This window comes from Lynx canadensis, chromosome B2 (genome assembly GCF_007474595.2).
Source record: "Lynx canadensis isolate LIC74 chromosome B2, mLynCan4.pri.v2, whole genome shotgun sequence".
Taxonomy (NCBI): Eukaryota; Metazoa; Chordata; class Mammalia; order Carnivora; family Felidae; genus Lynx; species Lynx canadensis.
In genome coordinates this window covers 85,196,478-85,215,402 of record NC_044307.1, presented here as the reverse complement: position 1 = coordinate 85,215,402, position 18,925 = coordinate 85,196,478, and positions in this window count along the sequence as shown.

The following is an 18,925-nucleotide window of genomic DNA, read 5'->3' as shown; positions in this document are numbered from 1 at the left end:
TAATGCTATTTAAATATTTCACTTTTGTAAGATATTTACTTATGTTTTAATTTTTATGTTTTAAATCAACAATCTATAATTATTTCTGTTTTGCAGTCTTCTTTTATATTTATTTATTTATTTATTTATTTATTTATTTATTTATTTATTTATTTTTGATTTTTTATTGCATGTCCATACTTGTGTTTAGGGTAATTAGTTCCACCAAATAATTTTTTCTTTGGTATTATGGGTTATTTAGAAGTATACTATTTGATTTCCAAATATTTAAGGATTTTTCAGAGATTTTTCTTTTGTTGGTTTCTAATTTCATTACATTTGTGATATATTCAGAGCTTTGGCAAATACAAAGCTTATTCCGGTACATGTTCTATGTGTACTTGAAATAAGTATAAATTCTGACATTTCTGGCTAGAATATTCTATAAATGTCAACCAGTTCAAATTTAGTCAAATCTTCTATAGCCTTAGTGATCTTTCTCTCTTGTTTTATTATGTAATGAAGGGTGGATATTCTCTAACTACAGACAGTGTATTTGTCTCTTTTCTCTTAATCCAGCAATTATTGCTTTATGCATTTTGAAACTTTATTTTGAGGAGTACAGACATTCAAAAAAATTTTTTTATGTTTATTCATTTTTTGAAAGACAGAGAGAGACAGAGCACAAGCAGGGGTGGAGCAGAGAAAGAGGAGGGGACACAGATTCCGAAGTAGGCTCCAGGCTCTGAGCCTTTAGCACAGAGCCGGACACAGGTCTCAAACTCAGGAACCAGGAGATCATGACCTGAGCCAAAGTCAGACACTCAACCAACTTAGCCACCAAGACGCCCCTGGATGAGTACAGACCTTTTAGATTGTTATGTGCCTCAGATGAACTAATCCTTTCTTTTATCACACAAATAGTCATTTTTATTCTTGGTAAAATTTTTTGTCTGAAATCTACTTTATCAGAAATTAATATAGCAAATTAAGTTTGCTTTCAGTTAGTGTTACCATGGTATATCTTGTTCCATCCTTTTACTTATAGCTTTTTTGTGTTTTTATACTTAAAGTATGTTTCTTATAGGTAGCAATTGGTTGTGTCTTGCACGTTTCTCTATTCTATTTCTGTCTTTTACTTCAGATCATTTATTTTATGTGATTATTGATACAGTTAGGTTTAAATATGTCATGTTGCTATTATTTTCTATCTCACGTGTTCTTTGTTTTTTCCCCACTTTTTGTGTTTTCTGTTGAAAAATTGTATTTTCTACAATTTTTATCCCCTTTATGACTTATTAGTTATAAATTTTATTTTGTTATTTTAGTAAAGGTTTATAGTATTTATGTTTAAATTGTCAAGCTACTTTCAACTAATATCTTAACATTTTACATATAGAATTAGAACCCTGCAGCCTTTATGTTCTCATTTCCATACATTATACATATAATATTATAAATCCCACAATACCTTGATATTATGGTTTAAAGAGACAGTTATATTTTCAAAGAGATTTAAGTTATGAGAAAAAAGTTCTTACATATTTGTATCATTACAAATGATAATTTGTAATTATCATTTCTAGTGCCCTTTATTCCTTTGTGTAGATTCATACCTCTTTCTGGTATCACCTTTTTTCTACCTGAGGGACTTTCTTTATTATCTGTTGGGCTGTGGGTCTGATACAGATGAAATATTTTGGATTTTGTATGTCAAAAAGTCCTCATTTTGCCTCCATTTTAAAAAGATAATTTACATCGTATAATGTGTATGGAATTCTGGGTTGATTTTTTTTCCTCAGTAATTTTAGTGGTTCTCCATTATCTCTTTTTTTTGCATTTCTTTTCCAATTGGAAAGCTTGCTGTCAATCTCATCTGTATTCTATACATACGATGTCTTTTTCTCTGGTGTCTTTAGGGTTTTTTTCTGCAGTCCTGGTTTCGAACAATTTGATTACAATTTTCCTCAGCACAGTTTTATTTGTGCTTCTGATGTGCTTAGGGTTCCTTGACATTCTCAGACCTTTGTTTCATTATTTTTATGGAACTTATATAATTTTCCAGAATTTTTTTTTAATTAGGCCACTTAAAGTTTTTCTATAGGTCATTGATGCTCTAAATTTTTAAAGTTGTTTTTTTTTTTTCTTCCTCACTGTGTTTCATTTTGGATTGTCTATTCCTGTCAAATTCAGTTCAAATTCAACAGTATTTTCTTTGTAATGACATAATTTCTTTCTTTGAATGCCATTAATTCACCACTTTTTAAAAATCACAGCCGGTTTCTAGATTTCATGCTAGAATTTTGATTTGTGTACTTTTATATCTTACATGTTGGTAATTCTCTTTCTGAATATAGTTCAGTTATAGCCATGTGTCAGTTCTGGATGAATTTTAATTAACTTACTTTTCTTTTTATCATGAGTTGCATTTTCTTGCTTTTTTCGTGCCTGGTAATTTTTCCATTGGATGCCAGATATTGTGAAATTTACCTTGTTATATACCTGATATTATTGTATCCCTATGAATCTTGTGAGCTTTGTTCTAGAATGCAGTTAACTTGGAAATGTTTGATGCTTTTAGCTCTTGCTTTTAATATCAGTTGGGCAGCACCAAAGCAGTGCTTATTTTACAGCTAATTTTTTCTCCACATATGAGATAAGACTTATCTGGATATTATAGCTAATGTCACATGAATTGTGAGGTTTCTACCCTGTTTAGTGAAAACTAGCAGTATTTCTGACCCTATGTGAGTGCCAACTAGCCATTGTTACATATACATCCTTATGAGTATTTTCTTTTATTTGCCTTGGGTAGTTAGGCCTGCATGTCTGATCAGTACGCTGCTGAATAGTCTGAGATGATTCTCTGCAGATCTCCATATTTCTCCCTCAGAGCATCCTCTTCTTTCCAGGATTCTGTTCTACAAACTCCATTCTCCTTGGTTTCCCCAAGTTCTCAGCTCCATCTTCTCAAGGGAGCCTCCTTTTCACAATATAGTCTGACACTCTCTCAAAGCTGTAACCTGGGGCAATTATTGGGTTCCTCTAAATTGTTTTTAGGGGCACCTGGGTGGCCCAGTTGGTTGAGCATCCTACTTCAGTTCAGGTTGTGACCTCAGGGTTTGTGAGTTCAAGCCCTGCGTCATCGCAGCTGCCAGCGGCAGAGCCTGCTTCAGATCGTGTCTCCTTTTCTCTCTGCTCCTCCCCTTCTGGAAATCTGGTTCTCAAAAATAAATAAAATGTTTCATGTCTTTAGGGATAATTTTGCTTCATTGCCTGAAGTCTAGTTTCTGGAGAACTATTGTTTTATGTGTATTTTCCATATTTTGGCTATTTCAAGCAGGGAACATTCTAAGGAAGGAAAATTTGAATCTCATCATTCTATTTTGGTTAGAAATGGAAGATTGTATCAATTAATTTTTAATTATATATATAATTAAATATGTGTGTGTGTGTGTGTGTGTGTGTGTGTGTGTATATATATATATATATATATATATATATTCCTGGCATTTTTACTTGATTTTTTTCATACTCTGCTGGAATTCTCAACTTGTCTCTAATTTATTCAATATATTTTTTTTTTAATTTTTTTTCAACGTTTTTTATTTATTTTGGGACAGAGAGAGACAGAGCATGAACGGGGGAGGGGCAGAGAGAGAGGGAGACCCAGAATCGGAAACAGGCTCCAGGCTCCGAGCCATCAGCCCAGAGCCTGACGCGGGGCTCGAACTCACGGACCGCAAGATCGTGACCTGGCTGATGTCGGACGCTTAACCGACTGCGCCACCCAGGCGCCCCTCAATATATTAATCATGATTGTACATCAGTTTGTATCCAATAACTTCAGTATGGATCTCCTATGAGTCTGTTTCTATTTTGTTTTCCCCTCTGCTTTTAAATTACCCTTTGTATTTTTTCATAATTGGACTAAGTTTTAATGAATGGTGCGTATTGTACATGAAAAATTGAAGATACAATCTTATTGATGTTATGTTCCTCCAGAGACAATTAATTTTGCTTTTAGACAGTGGACTAGGATAAAATCTCTTTAAGCCAATCAAAAATTGAACTGGTAGTAAGGTGGGTGTCAATCTTTTATTCCTAGGTATAACCCTTTGAAGCCCCAACCAGGGTCCCTCCTCTAAGACATATGTTAAATTCCTTTTTTTTTTCTTTTTTTTTTTTTTCCTTTTCATCAACCAGTTAAGTCTTAGCAACACTAAGTATTGGGCACTCCTCTCTGGATTTTCCTTCTCTCTGGGATTAAGTTCTCACTGCCTTGGTAGCTTTTAGACGACTTCAAACAGTTTTGTGTTTTTGGTTTTTTTTTTTTTTTTGTTTTCTATCAAGTTTTCAAGCTGCTTTTAGCACAAAGGTTGATCTGAAACAAAGTAGTGTGCCAAAGCTTGAAGCAAAAAGTTCCCAGTAATATATTTTAAAATAACTAGAAAAAAAGGAGAAAATAGAGATACTGACTTAATGCCTTATTGGCTAAGATATCTTAGAATCTAACAGACATCTGTCAGCAAGGAGTTAAAAAATGGAACAAAATCATACAGGATTTTTCTTCATGGATATATTAAAATATTCATTAAATGCTTACTACTAACTATTAGTGGTTATAAGTCATATTACATTATGTGTTTTAAGTTTACCTTTACAAAGTGTCTTTTTTATCCCAGAAGGGAGTTTGAAATAGGTAAAGCAAAAATTTTATAGATCTGAAATTCAAGACTGAGCTATTTGAGAATTATAGAATTCTTAATTATGTATAGAAGCAGGAAAGGAAATGTACAAACTAGAAACAGAGGAGTAAATAAATTACATCTGATTTATTTGATCAAATAAAACGTGATTCAATTTAAGACACATTTATTGAATGCTTACTTTTGCAAGTTACTTTGGGAAGCACCAATGAGAGGGAATATTGATACATAGTCTCCACCAGTATTTATTATTAATTTGGGTTGAATCATTTTCAGTCTTGTATGTCACAGGAATACATTTTACCTTTTTACTGAAAAATTCAATTATAGAGAGAGAGATCTGGGAGAGTCTTTTGATGTTATATGTATTTTTAAAACTGAGTTACAAGGTTTTATGTTGAGAAATTATGGTAAAAACCTAGTCTTTCAATAACTTATCATCACCAGTATAATATATCCAAATTAGTGTGTGCATGTGTCTTTTGCTTATCTCACCAGCCTAATTGTTCATCACTCTCTTTGTTCTTGAGTAGAAGTCATTGGACTACTTACTCTTCCAACATGCTATATTTGTATATACTTATTTCTCAGTATGGTGAAGTCTTTTTTGCTTCATTTAACTGGAAAACTTCTACACAAACTTCAAAGTTTAGTTAAAGTATCATATCTCTAAAGCTTTCTATAGCAGCCTTATCTAGGCTTAGAGTCTTACTTTCCTAACAACATATTTTATGAATTGTCTGATTCTATTTGTGTTTTGTTTATTTTGAGAGAAAATACTGGAAATTTTCATTTAAAAAAAGTCAAATAATTCAAACCTAGTTCTGAAAAGTGGTGGATAATTTTTAACAATTAAGTTGACACAACCATGTGTCAATAGATAGCTGTGTTCAATAGACAGACAAGTTCATAGTTCATCCTGCCTATAAATTTTAAAATCATGCATATTTGATGAATTTTTAATTTTGGGTTGATTCACCCTATTTTAAAGTTTTTGCACAGAGTAAGACTTTATTAATTTTTTATATGATGCTCTTTCAAATTTGCATAATTCAAATTTGCATAGAATTCAAACACAGTGCAGTATTGTTATGGCACTTGTCTTATTGTATTGCATCCGTCTAACCAATAGACTTATGCAATCCTCAAATACAGGGCAATGTTTTCATCTAAGTATCACCAAAGTCTAACCCAAAGCTGTGATGGTGTTAAGTGTTCAGTGATTGTTGAAGGAGTTAAAAGACAACAATAAGCAGACCTACTAAGCAATACATTTTTTTTTTAAATTAACCTATCTTCTCTATAAAATTAAGTTAGAAGAAGTAAGAGAAGGAAGAAAAGTAGGAAGAAAACTTACAGTCCAAGAACACATAGAACATTTTTTTTATGTCTCTGTGTGGGTTCCACATTGGCAAACAGAAAATATTTATATTGGCTGATGATTGATTAAAGTCAATTGGTAATTATTTTAGTTAATCCATTTCCTTTTTTATAATTTTTATGTTTGTCAATCAACAGTATAGTTTCATTCATCTCAAGCACTATAAACTATCCCATTTGATTTTATACATTAAAAATACTTTTAAAGAAGTTATGATACAAACTATTACAGCTCACTCATTTATTATTTAAAAATTCTGGTTTTTGAAAATTCACTTGAAAATGAGCATTTTAGAAAATCAGTATAACTTCTAGAATTATCCTCTAATCTTTATTAAAAATGCTTAAGCAATTGAGGATGTAGAAGTGGGATTGGAAAGAATTGTAAAAATAATGTATTTTCCTTAAGTTTTACTTTTACGTTTATATACTGAAAGTAAAAAAAATAATGATAAATTTTACTATTTTTCAAGTTTGTATTTAAATTCCAATTAGTTAACATGGAGTGTAACAGTTTCAGGTGTAGAATTTAGTGATCTGACACTAACTTAAATACAATGCCCCCCCCCCCCCCCCCCCCCGCTTATCACAAGTGCCCTCCTTTATCCCCATCACCTATTTACCTATTTAACCTATCCCCCCACCCACCTCCCTTTTGGTAGCCATCAGTCTGCTCTTATAAGAGTCTATTTCTTGGCTTTCTTCTCTTTTCTTTTGCCCTTATATTCATTTGTTTTATTTTTTAAATTTTACATGAGTGAAAGCATATGGTATTTGTCTTTCTCTGACTTATTTTGTTTAGCACAATAATTTCTAGCTCCATCCACATTGTTGCAAATGGCCAGATTTCATTCTTTTCTATGGCTGAGTAACATATTCTCCCTCTCTCTCTCTTTCTCTCTCTCTCTCTCTCTCTCTCTCTCTCTCTCTCTATATATATATATATATATATATATATATATATAAAATATTCCATTATATATCTTTATATAACTTTTATCCAATTCATCAGTTGATAGCCATTTGGGCTCTTTTCCGTAATTTGGTTGTTGTTGATAATGCTGATATAAACATCAGGGTGCATGTATCTCTTTGAATTAGTATTTTCATATCCTTTGGGTAAATACCTACTAGTGCAATTGCTAGATGGTAAGGTAGTTCTATTTTTAACTGTTTGAGGAACCTCCATACTGTTTTCCAGAGTGGCTGCACTAGTTTTCATTCCTACCAAAGTGTAAGAAGGTTCCCCTTACATATTACTATTTTTGACACATTATGTAAATGGGACTAACTACATAGAAAATTAATGCATGGTTTCTTTCTTACATTTTGTTACCTATATTTTCAGATCAAATATAGAAAACATTTTTAAAACACTGTAGGCACTCATAATTGGTTAAAATTATTATTTGAAATTCTAAACATATTTAGTTACCTGGGGCCACATTTCAGTAGAAAAATCACACAAAATAATATGCAAAAAGTCATCAATCACATCAACAAGAATTTTAAAATTTTCTTTTGGATGAACATTTGAAATAGCTAGTTCAGATATGTATTTAATCTGTTTATGCACACATACATTTGTTTAATGAAAGTTATTTGTACTTATTGAATATATCTACCTGCTTCTTTTTATTAGAATTACAGATCAAATGTTTTAGTTGGCAGAATAATAAACCTTACGGGGCAACATTCTAACTCTAAATTTTGTGACAGATAACAGGCTTACATACTAATAACAGAATTGATGTTTTCTTGGAAAATCTGGGGAACTGAAGACAATAATAAATCTCTCCATATGTGAGATGGATACTTTGCCTTCCAGTGATATAGACTTGGGATTTTTTTTTTTTTTAATTTGGGTGGGAAATTTACATCAACTGTAGGATGGGAGGGGAGACACACATGATAGCCTTTTGTTTTTGTTTTTGTTTTGTTTTGTTTTTGCCCTGAGTGGCAAAATGCAGGTGTTCAAATTTAATTAAGTGTTTATGTTGTTACTAAAAAGACTTTGTAATTAACCTCATGTTATGAGAAAAAATTTGCTTATGTAAAGGTCCGGAGAAGTGAGGAGTTACAATTGGTCATGGCTGGAAATTGGCAAAAGGATACTTGGCAGTGAGTTTTGCCCAGAATTTTGCTGCAGGTTTTTCAGCTAATATAAAAGAGAAAATGAAGGGAAGGAAAAGGAATATGATATTGGGACATTTATAAGCCTCATAACCTTCTTTCTTTTCTCCTTCTTTCTATGTTCTCTTATCCATGGACAAATGCCATGTGCCATGAAAGCAATTGGCTCTTTAAACTGGACACTATCCAAAGCCCAGTGTGTAAAGATGAAAAATAAATAAATATTGGAGCCAGAATTTTACACATCTTATCTTTGGAGAGTTATTAATTCAGAGTTACCATATGCGATGTCTGTCTATGGTTAGTGTGGTCAAAATCGTTATTAGGCATATTGAACCTACAACACTAATTCCAGTGTCATGAATTCAGTTTAAAAGCAACTCTTCTGCAGTCAGGTTCTGGCAAAACTTCAAAGCTAGCATTCAAAGTCGGAAAGCTTAAAACCATGCAAGCTTATTTAGATTCCTTAAATGGTCTGGTTTAGGAGATTTCTGGGCATTTGAAGCTTTGTAAGCCATTGCAGAATGAAAAAAGTTAATCTGTGCAGCTACGTTTTCAATAACGTGACATTAGATTCATTTCAAAGGCTTTTTTTCTTGGGTATCTAACCATACTCAGGATTTCTCCAGGGTGTAAGATACAGTCTCTTCCTTATTTATTTATTTTTAATGAAGGGATTGCTTCTCATGCTGAGGATTATATAGTCAGAGTCTAAAGATATTTGGTTTTTTGTTACATCAAAATAGCAAAAATGGGCTGTTTTCTAAAAAAAAAAAAAGTATGCCTGAAACAAGAATAAAACAGAATTTTTTAGGCAGAAAAATGCTTAAAAATATAGGTGAACTTTGGAGTGAAACTGACATTTGTGGCCCTAAGGTCTATATCAACATGACATTTGAAATTTAACATTCTAAATACTCTGTCTTTCTCCCTAGTATCTTTAGAAAGCATCTAGTTCACTATGTTAGTAGAATGTATGAGATGCATATTTTAATATTATTGACCGTCTCAGCTTCTTTCTATTTAATTCTTTCAAAATGCACTTATAAATGTTAGACAATTTAAGAAATATTAACAAAACCTCAAATACGACCCTGAGTAGCCAAGAGGTGGTAAATAAATGTCTTAGAAAGAATGTTTATTTCTATTTTATTTTCTTTAAATGAAAAGAAAAATTCCCTTTGAATATAGTATGTTTCTTCATGAGATAGGGAGAATTTCCCATCAAAATGTATAATTAATACTGTTAAAAGATAAACTGAAGAGTAATAAAAATTTTAAGATTCAATTTCAGCATAAAACTTTTGGAATCAGGCGACATCCAATCTAGCAGATAGAAAGGAGCTCCGAGGAGCTTACAAAATTAAAGACTTGTATAGGCAGAAGGGAATGGGAAAAAGAAGGTATATTGCCAAAAAAGTGAGTTGGTTATTGTAAAGTTACTTTACTGGAGAGGACGGCAGGGGTCAATCCAATTGCCCAACTAGTGCTAATCTGCCAATTTCCGATTGACTGGTTTAAGGTTCCATTTCTGGGAGAGCCAAATCTATAAGTTAAGTCTTGGTTTGGTGATGCAGGGCTTAACATATACAGTTCAGTTTTAGGCCTGTTGTATTGCGTTTAACAATACTTAATTCAAATCTGTATATTGGCCTGATATTGTCCTCAGCTCTGGTCCCTGCATTTGAGAATATTTTTGTCTTGGAAATACCAATTTTGGAAATTTCAAAAGGGGATATATTTAGCCACATAGCCTGCATTGAGGTTGTTGGTTTTTAATTACAAACTATATGTCATTATTTCACCAACTTGATTTGTAAGTGTCTGGGTCACAGCAACTTCACCTTAAAACACATTGTCATCTCTCTGGGTACTTTTCACAATATTCTCCACAGAATAGATTAATTTCAAACTAGTTTTGGATAAATGGATATATGAAATAATGAATCATTAAATTTTGATAATTATTTGGAGATTAACATCTTGACCCCAAACCCAAATTGAAAATTAAGGTCATCGTGCATTTCATTTAAAAACCAGGTTTATTTCCTGAAATAACTTATGTTTTCTTTTATGCTATTATTTTTTCTAGATTTTAAGTAAAATATTTAAATTATATATATTTATAACTATTTATATTTATAACAATATATAAAACTAGAACTATTAAATTATTGAATGCTTAATATATATAGATATATTCAATAGTTAAATTAGCAAAATTGGAAACAATATTTCCAAAAAATTACATTAACTAAGAAAATAATCTAAATTCATAACATAGAAGACAGCCATTGAAACACTGATGACGATTTTTAATGTTCATCGTCCCCTTGGCTTCATCTCTGTCCCTTCCACCATCTCAAAGGAGGAACTTGAAGTTCATTTCTCATGATTCCTTTCTGGAACTGTTTCCTGTTAGATTCTGAAGACAAAAAAGGAGACCCCTTGTTTTCTAGAGGCAGTTGTACAAAAGCAAACTGTGATTTTGGAAGCCTCAACTAAGGATCACCTACTTGAGTCCTGAAGCACCTGAGGTCTTGGGAAGCATTCAGGTACTTATAGACATGTTCTTCAGAATCCCTGTCTTTGATTTGAAACATGGCTGAAATCATTGGTGGAATGTTCTCTATAATCCTTTCACTTCCATATTGAGGGAATGTGGCTTCCTAGTTTTCATTCCCCTACCCTGTTGAACAGCACTTAAATGTCCACTGAAGCAAACCCTTGTAATAGTATCAATTTACTTTGTGCTTCCTGGACATAAATCCCTTTTGTGACAAATGAATGATAGATTTTAAAAATACATCATAATTCAAGTGAGGTGATCCACAAACATACGGATTTTTTATAATGCTCATACAGAACAAATATTATTGATGAATGACTCTCCTGAACTATAGATCTTAAAAATACTCAAAATATTTTGAGTTTTCCTTGGTTGTAGTTTTACCTTATAAAGTTGAAAACAAGTGTCCTAGGATTAATTTGTTTTAGAATATAAACGAGAGGGGAGTCTGGGTGGCTCAGTTGGTTGTGCATCCGACTTCGGCTCAGGTCATGATCTGGCGGTTCATGAGTTTGAGTCCCATGTCAGGCTCTGTGCTGACAGCTTGGAGCCTTGAGCCTGCCTTGGATTCTGTGTCTGCCTCTCCCCGGCTCATGTTCGCTCTTTCTCTCTCTCTCTCTCTCTCTCTTTCAGAAATAAAGAAACATTAAAAAAAAAAAAAAGAATATCAGCAAGAACATGCATAATGCCTTTTTGTAAGTTTCTTTGTTTTTTGCCCTTGCCTATAAATTAAAGTTGGTTTTTTAAATTAATTTACTTGTTAGATTAAATAATATTCTTACAGTCTTTTGGTCCTTTTTTTTTATAAGACCCTAAACCAAAAATGTGTAAAGACTTTAGAGTTTAAACAGTGGCCGAATGAAAAGCAAAACAATCTTTATTATAACAGTTAAAAATTAAATTAAACTTTTATTTTGACTAAAATCTATTCTGGTAGATATCTCTGAAAATACTTCTAAAAGTGGATTTCTTCCAGAATTAAATTAGTGCACAACTATAGTATATATCTTCTTTGGTAACATCATAAAAATTTTTGACTGAATCGTTTGAAATAAAAATATATTTTACATTTAATGTTTACAAATTTTTTTCCCATTTTCAGGGAGTTTTTCTATAGATCTTACTTTATACCCATTTGGTAGCCTAATTTCATAAGAGTTTTCTCAAAATGCTAGACAGGCAATAGAAAGAAATGAGCACTTCTTGTGCCCTAAAGCAAAAGAATGCCCACTGTTTTCTGGAAGAGTAAAAAGAGCTATTGTAAGTGAGGTGCTATTTAAATACCTAGAAGATAAGACAGGAAAGGGAAACTCTTTGTTGTGGCAGAAGGGGCTTGACATTTTAACAAGAAAGTACTTTAAATATCAAAGGTGAGTGTAGGAGATAGCTGAAAAGCAACATAAATGTTTTTAATGCCACAAACATGGTTGAAATACTTGAATATTTCTTCCTATTTAGGAGGAACAGAGACAAAGTGGAAATCTGAAGTGATACATTAATAGAAACAGATCTAGGAGCTAAATGAAGTGCATTTGTGTGTGTGTGTTGGTATTTTGCTGATACAGTTGAATAAATACTAAACAAAAATTAACATAGAATTAAAATATAAGTACTAAAGCTAGTCAAGTTAGTGAAAACAAATGTAAAACACATGTGACCTGTCCAAAGAAAATAAAAATAATCTTTAGATGTCAAGGATCATCATTTTAACAAACTTTATTATAGCAGCACAATGTACTCAAAATGTAAACTTTAAAACAGAATTCAGGGAGAATCATACCAACATATTTTAAGAAAGGGGTTGTAATTTGTTTTAATGAAATAATATGTAAGCTTATTTAATATTGTCATTGGAAGTGTCTACTAACAATTTAGAACTATGCCGTGACAACAGAATCCACGTGGAACTCTCATCCTAATGCCTTCACCACGTACCAGTAAATTCATAGGTGTAGGCAGAATCAAATGAACACTCTCACCATTAGGTTAGCATCACCAAGGCTAAGTGGTTTTATTTTACGTAGTGAAAACTAGAACACTGCTCACACAATTGCTGACATGCAAACAGTTTATATAAGTTACTAACTCGAAATGTCCATTCATATAGCAAGGGCAGTATCTCCATGTTTCAACTGTTTGACACAATGATGGATTATTTATTTACTGAACAGCACTGGTGGCCAGAAAATCTGATTTCCATGCATGAAATCCATGAAACCTCAGCCACTGAACAGTTTCTTTTACATGTGGCAAAGGTCATCTATCAAGGGATTTTCTCACGTTTTGTGTGATTGGTCATGCCTCATTTCCTTCAAGAAAATATGATTTCCCTAACGTCTGTGCATTTTAAATGACTCACAAAAGGCCTAGAAAGTTATTTCCTCTCTGTTTGTGATAAGCACAGAATATAGAGGCTAACCTACAGGGAATGACAAGCAAGTGTTTGTAGCTAGAAACCATATTTAATCCTATCATTAGGAAAGCCTTAGCACTCACCAGGTATAAAAAGGCTGCAAAATTAGACACTTAACCTTGTCATTTAACCTTGCAGAGTTTAATCTGTATTCGAACTTTAATAAATATGTTTCATAGATGTATCCTTACATATTAGAAGAGACTCGTTTCAAATAATATATTTCAAATTTAGAGTTTTATTTGGTGAAGGACTATGTGAAGATTTCACTCCCTTAAAAAACAAAATCATCATTTCTATTTTTGGCCTGAAAAATCAATGAGAGAAAAACAGTAAAAGACTATGCTTTCAGTAAAAATTTTAAGACCAATAAATACAAACACGGTGTAAAATGAAGAGCAGCTTAAAGAGCACCGTTTGCCTGAGAAGAGATTATAATATTCTTAGCGACTAAAAAGAAAAAACTCTAGTTTCCTAACTTAATTAATATTTGCAAAATGTTCTTTGGAACACAGTTCAGAAGTATCTTAGAGTGGTACAAATATCCCAAATCTCTTGATGCTCTCAAGTTATGTCTAAAAACTTCTAAGTGTTCCTAGCTAGTTCATACAACCAAAAGCACATCTGCCTCCATCATTGTACCTATGTTGTTCAGTTCAGGTAGGTGATGCAGAAACATAAGGAATAACCCCTGATTATTAGTGTTATTTTGATACATTATAGAGATATTAACTATAGAGAGTAGACAGAAAGATACGACAAATGGTAAATAATACTCTTACCAGTTAGAGGAAAATATAACACACTGTCACAGATAATGTTGTGAATCTACTGAAGCTTAAGCATCGCAGTTCCTGATTATATAAGCTCTTTCCAAGACCTTGTATATATTTTTGAATTATCAATTTTGAATTGTTTCTTTTTTAATGAGGGCTTCCCTGATTATATAAGCCTTGGACCCTCAAAATCTGAATCCATCAACCTGGACCTTACCTGGATTTCTTTCCTATTTTTAGTGCCTTGGTGTAATAAAACATTCATTTGTCTGCTCAAAACTATTCAAAGTTAGATTTGGGGATGCATGAGTGGTTCAGTCGGTTAAGGATTGCCTCTTAATTTCAGCTCAGGTCATGATCTCACGGTTCCTGAGATTGAGCCCTGCACTGGGTTCTGTGCTGACAGAACAGGGCCTGCTTGGAATTCTCTCTCCTCCCCTTTCTCTGCTCCTCCCCTGCTCACTCTCTCTCTGTCTCTGTCCCTGTCTCTGTCTTTCTCAAAATAAATAAATAAACTTAAAAAAATGTTACATTTGGGGGCGTCTGGGTGGCTCAGTCACTTAACTGATGGACTTTAGCTCAGGTCATGATCTTGCTTTTTGTGGGTTCAAGCCCCCTGACGGGTTCTGTGCTGACAGCTCAGAGCTGGGATCCTGCTTCAGATTCTGTCTCCATCTCTCTCTGTTCCTTCCCCCACCCAAATATAAATAAACATTACAAAAAATTTTTTTAAATGTTACATTTGGAAGGACAATGAATAGAAGCTTTCTCATTACATGTGTATGTCTGTATATATGTCTAATATTGAGTTAAGTTTAACTTGTATTGAGATCTTTTTAGGAATAAAGAATGTAATCATAAGGGACAGCCCTCACAGTTGAAGTTATGTTTAAAGAAAGTGGTATAGAAAATAATAAATTTCCTGAGAGAGTTGCAAAAGAAGGGTAGAGAGTTTTACAACTGAATAAAAGCAGTATTTACACATTGACATTTGGATATGGGCAAAATGTGTTAATATCCTCTTCTCTTGTAGTTTTCATGACAACCAATATACATGAGATTTGTGGAAAATCATTCTTAATTTCTTTATTTTAGTTATGAATCTTTCTTGAGCCTCAGCTACTTTTATGTACCAAAATTAACAAAATGATGTAAATGCAATATATTTACACACACACATACGTATACACATATATTATCTTTCATTAATTTAATGTATATGTGTATTTATGGGTGTGTGATCGCATGTGTGTGCATTTGTGTGTGTACATACACATCATGGAGATCAAATATCAACTCAAGGGAATTTAACTTCTACAGAAAACAAATTTCCAATCATTACTTTTGAGTAATTAATCTGTATTAAAAAAAATAACTACTCACAGACTTGACATTAAACACATATTTCCTAGCTTGGCCAGAGTACTGTGTTATAATCAATGATAGGAATATTAGGAGTTAAAAATTTTGTCAATTTTTATATTATTTGTTGTGCAAAATATTCCTCATGTTTTTCATAAATCTTAAGAAAGGGCCATTTCTGAGTCTTTTTATAGTACCTTCAATTATAATTTGAATTTCTGTTAAAATATGTTAGTTTTCAAAAAGAATACTGGAGAGTTTACTACAGATAATTAGAATACTTCTTTAAACTATTTAATAGTATACTCAGTTCAACTATATAGATTCTTAATATTCCTTGATTTTAATGGCAAATTATTTTTCTACCTAACAATTTAATATTTGTTCTCATGAGTAGTTTAAATTCTAAATACGTATTTAACCATTGTCCATATGAAGTAAAATGTAGTTTTCATAGCTATGGATGATATTCCTCAACTAAGTAAGTTTTTTTAATTATAGTTAATATAAGTTACAGATTTTCTACTTCATAATTGTGGTATATTTAAGACATACATTTTCTTGTAATAAATCAGATTAATATTTAAGCTATATATATTTGTAAATACATACTGTGACAATTAAATGGTAGATTTTATTAGTTGTACATTAAGGAGTTACAAAGATGTTCATCCTGGGGCGCCTGGGTGGCGCAGTTGGTTAAGCGTCCGACTTCAGCCAGGTCACGATCTCGCGGTCCGTGAGTTCGAGCCCCGCGTCAGGCTCTGGGCTGATGGCTCGGAGCCTGGAGCCTGTTTCCGATTCTGTGTCTCCCTCTCTCTCTGCCCCTCCCCCGTTCATGCTCTGTCTCTCTCTGTCCCAAAAATGAAATAAAAACATTGAAAAAAAAAATAAAAAAAAATAAAAAAAAAATAAAAAAAGATGTTCATCCAAAGAAGTACTTGGTATTTATTTTCCAATATAATTCTTCTTCAATCCTTGTTGTGACTATATACAGCTGGTTTTGCAGATCAGTTATACCATTTTTTAATTCATCCTGACTACTTCTTAGGTCTTTGATCTCTGCAGCAAGGGTTTCTTTGGTGTCTTCTATGCTTTTTTTTTCAAGCCAGCTAGTAGTCTTGTGGCTGTTATTCTAAATTCTTATTCAGATATATTACTTATATCTGGCTATGATTTCTTCTTTTCTTTTGGGGAGAATCCCTCTGTGTTGTCATTTTGGCTAAGTTTCTGTCTTTTGCATGTTTTAAAAGCTGGTTATGCTTCCTGTACCTGAGAGTAATGCTATATTAAAAAGGGGCCATATACTGTTCAGGGCCTGGCACTTTGGCAAGTGTTTCTGGTGTATGTTATGTGCACTCTACTGTTCACTTTGGCTGCTTTTTCCCACTGGTCGGTCCTCTGCAGAGCTCCTCCTTGCTTGCACTGGGGAGTATTTGGACCTTTAGCTAGGTGTGCTTTGATTTGCTTCTGAAAATAAGTGTCATACCTGCCACGCTGTCTCCTTCCAACCGTGGAGATCCTTCTGCCAGTCCTCAGATTGGTTTCCTGGGTGTTCCAAGTGACATGACCAAAATACAACTGGGTTTGAGGGACGAGGAAAGCCCAGCCCCCCCTCCCCCAATTATCCACCATTTTTTTCCAATATAATTCTTACTAAAAGTCAATTGACAGGTTTCTTTTGGTGCTTTCTCTCCTTGTTATAAACAAAAGAACATTTCTAATGGAACCAGTCTTTTTTTATTAATTTTGAAAATAACAAATAATCATTACTTGTAATTAATTTTTGACACTTTAAGGATTAACAAAGATCAATTCCAACAAAACTAGTATCTAGATCACCGTTGAAAAGAAACCTGCTTCATTACTACTCTCTACCACAAAATTGATTTTTATTGTTTGAAATACTCTGACTATATATTATGTATTGCACTTATTTTTAAATGTTTTATCTTGCAATCCATATATTCAGTACATGTGAAATAAATGTAATTTCTTATGGCAAAGTAATGTCAGTCACTGGACTTAACAGTTAAGCAGTGCTTAGTAATTTGTTGAATATTTAAGAATGAAACTAGCAGTCTTTCCCTTTATTATTTATAAGTATCAAGAGGTCCACAAATGGGGTTGCTTATTTGGACTCCAATGTGAAGACATGACAGTGTATTTAACAGCTCTACACTGCAGCTTCTGATGCCTTTTGTTCTGTGCCCTCTAAACGTTCCAAGAGTTGGTGGATTTTATATATGTGTGTGTGTGTGTGTGTGTGTGTGTGTGTGTGTGTGTGTGTATGTTGATTTATTCTTGAGAGAGAGAGAGAGAGAGACAGAGTGTGAGTGAGAGAGGGGCAGAGAGAGAGGGAGACACAGAGTCTGAAGCAGGCTCCAGGCTCTGAGCTGTCAGCACAGAGCCCGATGTGGGGCTCAAACTCACAAACCGTGAGATCATGACTTGAGCCAAAGTCAGATGCTTAACTGACTGAGCCACCCAGGCACCCCTGAGAGTTGGTGGATTATAAAGGAACTATACTGGAAGAGAACATTTGTTGCTTGGATATTTCAAATTTCAAATGAAGATACAATAAAAAAGTAGGCTGGTGCACTTCTTAAGACAAAATACAGATATGAATAAGGACCCTCAAAATTCCCTAGTTTTCAAAAATTTTACCCCAATGCAAATAAAAAGTTCAGTTCACAAGTGACTAGTGGAATTCAATTTTATAATAATGTCTGCCTTACTGAAAAAATGCAGAGGTCTCTCGAGAAAAGAAATGCGGAAGTTTGTATCAAATAAATGTAAAATATGCTAATAAAGTGATTGGAAAGTCAAGTGCATATTAAGGCTGACTCTAGGGATTGCTTTGGTTTCTAATGTTACAGTTTGTGACAAAGATCAGAATTTTTTGATGCAGTAATTAGTTATCCTTTTTGTTCAGGTCCAGCATACAATCTGTTTCATTATCCAACACTCACCCCTTACAACACCACTTGGTTAAATTGTATATTTTAAGTTTAGATTTAGTTTATGTTGCCTTAATTATAATAATTTTTGATGACTCTTTCCTTCTTTTTATTTAATTTTTTGTCGTGAGATTATGAATCAAAATTTGGGATTTTAATGAGTTAACATAAAAACTCAGCATTCAGACATGGTGCCCTATTAAATTATCAGATATTTCTGTAATGTTTATATTTAAACATAATAAATTATATATGCTGTAATGAATAGCTTGCAAAATAATTGAAATCATGTTACTTCATGCTTTTTAAAACCTAGTTAAATACTTGAAACATTTAAAGTAATATATATGAATAAGGAAAAATTGGTTTTGGATAGTTACTTGCTATTTGGAGGACAAATTATAGGTGACTGTGGATGAATGTCACTGCTTATTTAAAAATGTAGGGGACATCTAGTATTTTAAACCTGGAACCTTAAATAGGTTGCTACGCTAAGCATCGTTTCTGTCTGTACGAGTTTCTATTTTAAGAAGCAAAGAAACACGACGTTGCATTCTGAGAACTGGGAACAAGCTCAGTGAAAATATTTCCAGATTTCAAGATGCTACAAAATGGCCACACAACCCAGGCATCCCATAAATTAC